The sequence below is a fragment of the Nerophis ophidion genome, linkage group LG26 (genome assembly GCF_033978795.1).
Source record: "Nerophis ophidion isolate RoL-2023_Sa linkage group LG26, RoL_Noph_v1.0, whole genome shotgun sequence".
In the NCBI taxonomy this organism is placed as follows: domain Eukaryota; kingdom Metazoa; phylum Chordata; class Actinopteri; order Syngnathiformes; family Syngnathidae; genus Nerophis; species Nerophis ophidion.
In genome coordinates this window covers 21,185,012-21,197,229 of record NC_084636.1, presented here as the reverse complement: position 1 = coordinate 21,197,229, position 12,218 = coordinate 21,185,012, and the positions used below count along the sequence as shown (strand labels likewise).

The 12,218-nt window shown below is 39.2% G+C and overlaps 1 long non-coding RNA gene across 1 annotated transcript; it reads left to right on the top strand.

Moving 5' to 3' along the window:
- Positions 1-9,589: 9,589 nt before the first annotated feature.
- Positions 9,590-11,582, top strand: LOC133543594 (uncharacterized). Its single transcript, XR_009804419.1, has 2 exons — positions 9,590-10,365; positions 11,170-11,582. It is a non-coding gene; the product is annotated as an uncharacterized LOC133543594 (long non-coding RNA).
- The last annotated feature ends 636 nt before the right edge of the window (positions 11,583-12,218 follow it).

The window sequence follows — 12,218 nt, the reverse complement described above, 5'->3', positions numbered from 1 at the left end:
AGATAATGTCTGCTAACAGGTGCCATTTTGCGGTCCTTATACACACACCATAGTAATACTGTATATTGTAGCACATCACGTCTGACTACTGTAGCCGTGATGCTCCGACAATCCATCAAGCGGTGCTGTTTCGTAACTTGCCAAAGTCACACTAAAACATTTGGACAGATTTTTGAGCGCTGTGCGTAATGTTTTATATTCTCAAAGGAACATTTAAAGTTTTGGTGGTGTTTACTGGCGTCATATTGCAGTCCACACGTATCTCTGTGTGACTGCCATCTACTGGTCACACTTATCACTACACCATGTGCAAATAAAACAGTATTCCCTACATTAGGTGCGCTGTCGATTTTTGAGAAAATTAAAGGATTTTAAATATGGTTTATACTCCGAAAATACAGTGTGTGTATGTGTGTGTGTGTATATATATATATATGTATATATATATATATATATATATATATATATATATATATATATATATATATATATATATATATATATATATATATATCAGTGATATTGTTAACATAAGCGCTAACGCAAACTATTTATAGCGGCGACTTAATCACTTCCATGTGTGCCTGCCTATGTTTACATCATCGAGTGGGCTGCTGTTTTTTCTTGTCCCTGCTCCCTGTAAGTTTATTCTAATGCATCTCACCTGGACATGAGATGTCTGAGTAGGTAATCTGACAAATTGGGACACTTTGACAGCAAATTTAAAACCTGGAACTTGCAAGAACGACACAAAAAGAGCTTGTTCCCCCACACCCTCACCCCGTTTTTTTTCCGAGGATTATGATAATTCTTTTACCTAAATGGGAATATATGAACATCCCAGCAGTCGGCATCCTAATGATGGCAGACATGGTACAGTACGGGATGCTTTATTATGTTTGTTGGCTCTCATTAAATCTGCTGGGATTATTAATCTGTGATGAAGGGAAAAAAAGCAATTGGTGTGATGCATTTAGAATAGAATAAAATACAATGTACTTTATTGTCATTATATTTGCATACAACGAGATTAAAGGCCTACTGAAACCCACTACTACCGACCACGCAGTATGATAGTTTATATATTATATATTATATATAGCTTTCGTCCTCTCCAAGGTTCTCAAAGTCATCATTGTCACCGACGTCCCACTGGGTCACCCTTATGTGGGCCTACCGAGGATGTCGTAGTGGTTTGTGTTGTGGTTTGTGCAGCCCTTTGAGACACTAGTGATTTAGGGCTATATAAGTAAACATTGATCGATTGATTGATATATCAATGATGAAATATTAACATTGCAACACATGCCAATACGGCCTTTTTAGTTTACTAAATTGGAATTTTAAATTTACCGCGAGTTTCTTGTTGAAAACGTCGCGGAATGATGACGCATACGCGTGACGTCACGGACTGTAAGGAAATATTAGTGCTGCACGACACACAGCTAAAAGTCGTCTCTGTTCATGGCATAACGACACAGTATTTTGGACATATGTGTTGCTGAATCTTTTGCAATTTGTTCATTTAATAGTGGAGACTATAAAGAAGAATGCTGTTGGTGGAAAGCGGTGGATTGCAGCTGTCTTTAGCACCGAGATACAGCCGGTGTTTCTTTGTTTGTTGTGAAGCAGTAAACATGTTTTCTCTACTTCCACCAGCATGTTTTTGGATGGGGAAATTGTGATATATATCTTACCGAAGACGTCCCGCAGCAGCTGTGAGCTTGGCTCCTCGGTTTCTCTCTGAGACAGTGTGTGTTCACCGCAGTCATCCGACCTCGAGGTATGTCTTTACAATCTTTAAAATCTCACTAAAACACTATTAAAACAATAAGCAGATAAGGGATCTTCCAGAATTATCCTAGTAAATGTGTCTAATTACATCTGAAACGCTCACACTGCCGTCGCCCGGAACCGTTACTTTTTTTTTTTTTTTTTTTTTCTATTCCTTCACTATCCTAATTCACAAATCTTTCATCCTCGCTCAAATTCTTGGGGAAATTGTCGCTTTCTCGGTCCGAATTTCTCTTACTGCTGGTGGCTCCCATTAAAAACAATAGGAATATGTGTGGAACCCTGCAACTCGTGACGTCACGCGCACATACTTCCGGTAAAGGCAGGGCTTTTCTATTAGCGACCAAAAGTTGTTCTCTACTAAATCCTTTCAGCAAAAATATGGCAATATCGCAAAATGATCAAGTATGACACATAGAATGGACATGCTATTCCCGTTTAAATAAGAAAATCTCATTTCAGTAGGCCTTTAAGGACTTCAACTTAAGGTGTGGTAGTGGAAACTAATATGGAATGAAAATAAATCACACAAGTCATAATAAAGATACAAAATAGAATTGATTTTTTAAATTAATGCGCTGCGAATGCTTAAAATGATCAAAATACATAATTGTTAAATGTTATTATAAATGTGCCTTTTAGTACATTACATATATGTAAAAAAACTAATGGAGGTGTTTGAATGTTTTTTAGGGGCTCTATATGCAGAACTGAACGGCTCCCATAAGCTCCATTGTAAGCTGACTTTTGATCGCATTTATTTAATATTTAGAATACATTAAAAAAAAAATTGTCATGTCCCTCATAATGATCGTGAATGGTAGGCAAAATAAAATAAATAAGTGCAGTTCCCCTTTAACTCCTGTCATGTTTTAGTACATGCAAACCTTAAGTAAATCAGGCTCTACTGTATGTGTCTGGCCGTGAGCAAAGAATTGGAACCGCACATTAAGTGCTTTGCTCGGGCGGCGCGGTGGGCCGGGCTCTGGGGTTCCCGCCGCTGGCCGCCCTGGCTGCGTGGGGCGGGTGGTCCCTGGTTCCCTGGGCGCCACACCTGCTAATTGGGTTGGGCTCTGTGGGCGGCTGGATCCGCACTCTGGCTCCCACGCACACTGGGGGTCAAATATATTGTACATACAAACACACATACACTCACACACACACACACACACACACACACACACACACACACACACACACACACACACACACACACACACACACACACACACACACACACACACACCGTTATTCATACATACAAACGTCCATACATTGGTACCTACGCTCCCACATACATACATAAATACATTACATACCTACATACTCCAAGTCCGTCCATCCACGCGCACATTCACGGTACAAACATACATATACTGTACATATACATTTACTGTACAAACAAACATACATATACTGTACATATACATTTACTGTACAAACATTCATATACACATTCTGTTCATATACAAGTACATATACATACATACACTCATGCACATAATCATGTTTCATCACACATATATCAACGTTGTTGCCCTAGGGTAAACTGGGTAACACAAGGCATATTGACAGAGCTTAAACCATTGTTACTATAACAATCTACAAGATTAATATAGGTTGCCTCTCTCTCTTCCCTTTCATCTTTCGGTATTCCTTCTTTTTTTTCTTTTTTTTTTTTTTCCATTTATTTGTTTTTTTTATTATCTTTCTAGCTATCATTATGTATACGTATTGTTGCATTTGAACAACTTTATTGTTGATAATAGAAGTAAACTATTGGTTTTGTTCATGATCAATAGCGCTTTTTCAATTGGTATTTGTATTGCTCCAGTTTTAGTGTAAAAATGCTCATCGTCATTACTATATTATTTATTTCACTAACTGCTTATTTGCTATAACTTTTACGATCATATTTGTACATATTGTATGTGCTGGTGTTGTTCTATTGTTGTTGTTGTTATTGTTGTATTTACTGTTGTCGTTTTTGTCTCTCTGTCTAATCCCCCTCTTATCCCCACAATTTCCCCCTCTGTCTTCCTTTTTTTCTCTTTCTATCCCATCCTGCTCCGGCCCGGCTGCACCAAATGATTATATAAATACATTTAATAAAGTCAAATTCAAATAAGGCAACAAGAGAGGTATCCTACACTTCTCTTTTGTAAAGTAAATCTGAACAGCCGATATGGGCATCTACATCAACATATGATTTGCCTGAGAAGCTGGACAGGACAAAAAAAAAAAAGTGCTTTGCTCACACATCAAACCGGCATGGCCACTTTTCTGCATTTGAATTCCACCGCCAACACGGCACGCTAAAATGTCAACACCTCCCTTTAAAGTTAAAATATCGTCTCCTTCTGACATACCTAATTGTTTCATCTTGTCTCGTGAGATAAGTGCATTATGTGTTTTCTTAGCACCAATTACACCTTTTATACTGTACATGCGCACGCGACGTGTAGGCTTGCGAAATGTGTCATTCTGATCGATAATGATGACAATGTGAGGGAAAAACACAAAAGAGCGAAATAATTAGAAAATAACCAGCCTACGCCACACTGCTTTTGTAGAGTGATTAACGTGGAAGAACGTCAAAAACAAACAAAAGGAGGTCATCTACGTAAAAAGAAACTTGTAAAAAATGTTTGTGCTTTTTACCTCAAACGTGTTTCCTTGCAAAACCAACAATTAATGAAAGCACACTACTAAGGTAATAATTAGATACTTAATCTATTCAATTAAGTTCATTGTTGATTAGATCATTGGAATATTTTATGGTCAAACCATTATAATTTGGATTAACACCAATTACACATTTACAGATACGTATGCTTGAATTTTCCTTTATCAGGAAAAACTCCCTGAGAAACAGGGAACATTTTAAGGAAAGACAAAATTAAATGTTTGTGGCTTTTAGCCCAAGGGTTGACAGCCTTTACTGTCAAAAGAAACATTTTGTCCCCTTTCGTCTGTAAGAAATACAGCTTGGAGCTGCAAAACATAACTCTAAATAACATATTAATTTTAATGTTTTATTTAACTTTAGCTTCTACAACATATTACAGGTAAAACTCAAAACATGTTCATATCATGCAAGGGTTTGTTTTTTCCAGCAATTCGATCTACAAGACAAAACTAGTAAGACATATGCTCATAACATGGAACTGAAGGTATTTCAGGACTTCTTTTGATATAATTTCGAGGATTATAGTTTACACCTTATGAAAACCAACCAAAGTGCAAATACCTAACGCTAAACAGAGTCTGGAATTTATAAAATAGCGTCTACTATTAGTGGGCGTGCTGTGTGTGATTTACTAAGACTGTCTGTGCGTTTGTAGACCGCAGACCGCCTTATTTAAATAAGGATTTTTGTGTGTACTATACAATGCATCACCAGGGAGCCACTCATTTACTGCACATTCATGTTATGCTTATTGTGGCGTTTTGCTATGTTTTCAAACAGGCAAGAAACATGTACCACTTTTTATGGGCATTTTAGCAGCAATATTGATGGATGGATGCATGGATGGATGGATGCATGGATGGAGTAGCAGTTGTGCAATGCATCTACATTTTCTTGTGTACCGTCAAAAGTGCGCTCATTGGCGAGAAGCCACACTTAGTCCGCTTAAGACGCAAAAAAATACATACCATTTTTTTCCGGACTGTAAAGTGCACTTAAAATTAGAGATGTCCGATAATGTCTTTTTTGCCAATATCCGATATTGTCCAACTCTTAATTACCGATTCAGATATCAACCGATACCGATATACATAAAGCCGTGGAATTAACACATTATTATGCCTAATTTTGTTGTGATGGCCCGCTGGATGCACTAAACAATGTAACAAGGTTTTCCCAAAATAAATCAACTTAAGTTAAGGAAAAAAACGGCAACATGGCACTGCCATATTTACTATTGAAGTCACAAAGTGCATTATTTTTTTTAACATGCCTCCAAACCGCAGCTTGGAATTTTGGACATGCTCTCCCTGAGAGAGTATGAGGAGGTTGAGGTTGGCCGGGTTGGAGTGAGGTGTGGTTGAGGTGGGGGTAGCGGGAGTCTGTATATTTTAGTGTCCCGAAAGAGTTAGTGCTGCAAGGGATCCTGGGTATTTGTTCGGTTGTGGTTATGTTGTGTTACGGTATGGATGTTCTCCCGAAATGTGTTTGTCATTCTTGTTTGGTGTGGGTTCACAGTGTGGCGCATATTTGTAACAGTGTTAAAGTTGTTTTATACGGCCACCCTCAGTGTGACCTGTATGGCTGTTGACCAAGTATGCAAAGTGTGTGAAAAACCGTAGATAGTATGTGATTGGGCCGGCACTCAAGGGCAGTGCCTTTAAGGTTTATTTCCGCTCTGTATTTCTCCCTACGCTCCGTACAGTCATATTGAAGTCATAAACTTTATTTTTTGAAACCAATAATTTCCGATATCACATTTTAAAGCATTTATCGGACAATATCGGACTGCCGATATTATCGGACATCTCTACTTTTTTTTTTTTCTTTCAAAAGATATATGTTTATTTATTATTTAAAATGCTTGAAAAAAAAAATTGTCGTCATGTCCCTCATAATGATCGTGAATGATAGGCAAAATAAAATAAAAAAGTGCAGTACCCCTTTAAGTCCTGTCGTGTTTTAGTACATGCAAACCTTTAGTAAATCAGGCTCTATGTGTCTGGCCGTGACCAAGGAATTGGAACCGCACATTAAGTGCTTTGCTCACACATCACTTTTCCACATTTGAGTTTGACCGCTAACACGGCGCGAGTATGTCCAGGCACGCTAAAATGTCAACATGGATGCATAGGCGCTACAGAAAAGTAACCCTAACACACTGGACACCAGTCCTACAGTTACAAGGTTATGCGTTTTGTGACCCAGGCGAATTAAAAAAATGTTTCTTTGTGCAATCCTTGTACTCGGAGTCCTCTTTAAAACAGGGGCACGGTCAGGAATTCTGGGACCCCAGGCCTCCCCACCTGCACCACTTGCCAGGGCAATTGGAATTGTCCCCACTTTACCTCCCTTTAAAGTTAAAATATTGTCTCCTTCTGAAATACCTAATAGTCTCATCTTGTCTCGTGAGATCAGTGTATTATGCGTATTCTAATTTGGATTAGCACTAATTACACCTTTTCTACATGCACACGTGACGTGTAGGCTTGCGAAATGTGTCATTCCGATCGATAATGATAAGAATGAGAGGGAAAAACACAATACAGCGAAATAACCGCTTACGCCACACTGCTTTTATAGAGTGATTAACGCGGCAGGACGTCGAAAACAAACAAAAGGACGTCATCTTTGGAAAGAGAAACTTGTAAAAAATGTTTGTGCTTTTTACCTCAAACGTGTTTCTTTGCAAAACCAACAATTAATGAAAGCACACCACATACCAAAGGTGATAATTAGATGCTTTATCTATTTCATTAAGTTCATAATTGATTAGATCATTGGAATCTTTTATGGTCAAACCATCGTAGTTTGGATAAGCACCAATTACACATTCATAGATACACATGCGATGTCTCTGCTTGAATTTTCTTTTATCAAGAATTACTCCCTGAGAAACAGGGCAAGTTTTAAGGAAAGAAAATATTTTTAAAACAAAATACAGCTTGGAGCTGCAAAACATAACTCTAAATAACATATTAGTTTTAATATTTGATTTGACTTTACCTACTACAATAGATTACAGGTGAAACTCAAAAAATTGAAATTCGATTTACAAGATAAAACTAATTTGTCTATAACCTGACCGCTTCTATGTGAGCTTCCTCTCTTTGTTTATAATGTATATTTTCTGCTGGATCCATTTTTCCATTTTCTACCGCTTATTCCCTTTCGAGGTTGCGGGGGGCGCTGGCGCCTATCTCAGCTACAATCGGGCGGAAGGCAGGGTACACCCTGGACAAGTCGCCACCTCATCGCAGGGCCAACACAGATAGACAGACAACATTCACACTCACATTCACACACTAGGGCCAATTTAGTGTTGCCAATTAACCTATCCCCAGGTGCATGTCTTTGGAAGTGGGAGGAAGCCGGAGTACCCGGAGGGAACCCACGCATTCACGGGGAGAACATGCAAACTCCACACAGAAAGATCCCGAGCCTGGATTTGAACCCAGGACTGCAGGAACTTCGTATTGTGAGGCAGACGCACTAACCCCTCTGCCACCGTGAAGCCCTTTCTGCTGGATCTACTCACTATTTTATGCAGCCCTTTTTTTGCTGCAGCTGTTAAATATACTGTAATATTGCACATGGTAATTGGGATTTGTTACATATTCTATATATTATATAACATAACAATACAATATATCAGTATACATTATATAATGTATATATACAGCGTTAAGGGTTGGAATTGAGGGTTAAATTACCAAAAATGATTCCCGGGCGCGGCACCCCTGCTGCCCACTGCTCCCCTCACCTCCAAGGGGGTGATCAAGGGTGATGGGTTAAATGCAGAGAATCATTTCGCCACATCTAGTGTGTGTGTGACAATCATTGGTACTTTAACTTTAATATGTAAATATTACATGTTTTATTTTATATTGCTACTAAGATACATTTTAGTCTTCTTTATACCTTTATTATCCTTTCCATCCTTATCCTTTCAATCCTTTGTAAATGAGCTTATGTGTGGAACAATTTCCCTTGTGGATCATTAAAGCTTAGACATAGGCTCATAACATGCAACTGAAGATATTCCAGGCCTTATTTTGATGATTATAGCTTTACAGCTTATGAAAATCTCATAAAATTGGGGGTTTTCAAAAACTATAAGCCATGATCATCAAAATTAAAAACAAAGACTTGACAAATCCTTTTTTGCCCTTAATGAGTTTATATCACCTTTGAAGTTGAAGTGCTGATAATAATGTATTTTTGCAAATGTAACAATTTTCACCTACACAACAAACAGAAGTGCACGTGTACGCCAACTCTAAACATTAAGGACTGCTTTTACAAAAGTGCTGTGTTTTGAAAAAGCCTTCCAACGTTACATTCCTTGTTTGTCAATTTCTCGACACACATCAAGTACGCAGTTAAGCCCGCGTTGTTGACAGTGAAGGCAGAGAATTCTGTTCGTGCAGAATGAAAGTATTTTCTAATGAGATTTTTCTTTTTTTCCGTTGCACTGTATTCATTGTTTAGCATACCACTGGGAATTGGACACAAGAAAATTACATCACCCCGCACAATTTTAATCCTCCTCCCCTTTCCTTTGCCTTCTGTGTCCACCCAATCACGAGTCAGGACTACAAAGTGGGTAGTTATAATAAATTATAGAGCTCTTTTAAAAAATGCAAATTTTTTCTCTACTGTGGTATTAAACACCAAGCTCTGCAAAGGGAGCCGAGACTTGAAACTGAATAGCCACATGAAGCTGCAGAGCTGTAGGTTGCCATCCCTCGTTTGAGCAAAACTTGTTTCTTTGCACAACCAACAATCAGCGATGGAACCATTTTTCATACCAGCGGTTATATTTACAGGCTTCATTCAAGCCGTACAGTTATTATTGAGTTACTAGACATCCGAATTTCCCACGGCCAAACCTTCCCAAGTTGGACGAGGAGCTAATTGTACACCTTTATACGTACACACGTGATGTATGATCTTTAATTTTGTTGTTTTGATACATAACGGAAAACTGAGGAAAATGATAAACTTTTTTTTTTTTTTTTTACTTGCAACTAAGTTTCTTTTTGTTGTATTTGTGCTTCAAACATTTGTTGGAGTTTAAATTGTACAGTGACCCACTGGCCAAACTTTAAACCTTTTTTTTTTTTTTTTTCTCGATAAAGAGCAGTGCCTCAGCAAATTGTTTTGCTTTTTAAAATGAACGTGAAGAAGAGTGCTGAAAAAAAACGATATTTATCGAATGAAAGAAACTGAGCATTTTTGTCGACTTGTCAAAGCAATTTCAGTGTATCTCTGCTAGTCTGCAGCATACTGAAGCAGACTGACTAATGTCAGTCAAAAATTTTAAAATGTTTTTGAAAACTGCAAACCTTTATCTGTGAAAATATGTAAAAGCTGCTGATAGTGTATTTGACGGGGAAGCAGCTGGAGTTTTTTTGTGGCTTTTAGCCCATGGGTTGACAGCCTTTACTGTCAAAAGAAACATTTTGCCCCCTTTCGTCTGTAAGAAATACAGCTTGGAGCTGCAAAACATAACTCTAAATAACATATTAGTTGTAAAATTTGATTTGACTTTAGCTTCTACAACAGATTTCAGGTGAAACTCAAAACATGTTAATATTATGCACGGGTTTGTTTATTCCAGCAATTCGATCTACAAGACAAAACTAGTAAGACATATGTTCATAACATGTAACTCAAGGTATTTCAGGACTTCTTTTGATATAATTTCGATTATTATAGCTTACACCTTATGAAAATCAACCAAAATTGAAGTACCTCGCACTAAACAGCGTGTGGAATTTTTAAAATAGCGTCTACTACTAGTGGGCGTGTTGCGTGCGATTTACTAAGACTGTGTGGAGGCAGCTGGAAGGAGATACCCAAGAAGTCAACTCTTACAGGTAAATGCTATACATTATTACCTATTTTTTGTATAAAAAAAACAACAACAAAAAACATTTTAAATACATGTTACATGCAAACACCAATCCAATTGATTTCAATTAATTTTAGATGGAAGACATTAATTAGTTGTGTTTTGAGATAAGACCTATATCACAAAACTTTTTAAACTAGTAAATTGAGTTACCACTTTGTATAATTAAACTCAGACCTTCATGTATTTTGCACTTGATTGTACACATTTTTACATACACACGTGATATGCTTGCTTGAAAATTTGTCATCAAAATTCCTGGACTGTTTACTGAAAAACGCGTGAGAAAATAATTAGGAGAGAAATAATAAAAAAAAAGAAAATTACTGCTGCGTAAAGTTTTGTAGATTTTTTTCATTTGTGGTATTTATTAGGGTATAGGGGTTGGAATAAGAACACAGTACAGATGCAGGGACATAGTTTTAGCTCTATTTATTAATGCACAGGAAATGAGGCGTGTTATTAATCCAATTAATTGAGATCTAAAGAGGCATCCAGGGGAACCAGAGGGAATACGGGGCAACGAGACACACTGCTCGTGATCAGGAAACAGAGGAATGCTGCAGGATGGCGATAAGGGACTCAAAACAAATAAACACGAAGGGAGAGAAACACAGAGATAGAAAGAGTACACGTAGAGCTAGAGACGAGTCGGCTTACTGTACGGAACAGGTAGCTACGTTCTTTGTCCTGGGCATGACGTTAAAGTGCATCCTCTATGGGGTCTTGGGGCACTAGGAGGTTAACCCCTTTACTACTGTTAATCCAGGTAGCCCTTGCCAAAGGCCTAGCATCTGACTGCCCCCTAGCCAGGGGTACGGTGAAGACCTCAACAGCTGAGGAGCAGGCGGAAGACGGTAGATGTAAGAACTACCATAACGCCTGTGGTGGCAGAAGAAAGCCCCCCCACATCCATCTGGGCCCAGTTATGGGGAAATAACAACCCAAGACCTCAACGGTGGAACAGGCGGAGGATGACTGCTAACCCCATGGAGCGTCACAAGGGCTGGGATGGCGGATGAAAGCTGCAGCAGAAAAGGATCCCCAGTCGTCTTGGACTCCATGCCGATGGACCCTGACCCGGATCTGTCAAATATTGTGTAATGACTGTCTGTGCACCAGTCTCCCCATGTTAAAAAAAAAGTCACGCACAGGCATCCTCCATAAAGGGATACCCCCCTACCAGGATTACCGTCATACTTGCTTCGAGTGACCGCCGATTATGATGATGAGCCACGTTCTGGCCCGGAATGCGGGTTTGCTCTGGCTTAAGAAGCCCAAGGTGCTCATCAGTGACAGGTGTGTTGAGTGCTGAATGATTGCAGATTAATTGCTGTAGCCAGAGTGGCGCGCGCAGGTGTGCACTTGGAGGTGCGCACAGATGAATGAGCATTGGGATGCGCCCAGGCCGTGACAGTATTAGCCCAACCATATTGTGACATACTCAAGCCGTCGTGCGGGTTCCAAGGACCACCAAGGAATGCCATTCTTGCGGGGAGGTTTGGACTTCTTTTATTTTTATATACCAGAGTCTCTTCCGTGTTGCTTTTCAGCCTTGCCGTTTTCTTCTGCTCGCTTCTCCGCTCCAGCTTTTCAGCCGGGTGCGTCGTCATCTTCCTTGCGCTCTCTTTCGCTCTCTCTCTGCATCCGCTTCTCGCTGGCTCTTTCTCTTCTCTGCCTCTCCCTCTCACGTTTCCGGCTGCCGCCCTTTTACACAGTGTGAGAGGATTATTTAATTGTGCCCAGCTGGGCGATCCACGCACCTGGTAATATTTGCGGGGTCGATTCCGGCCGCCTTGCCGCTTGCTCTCCGTCCAC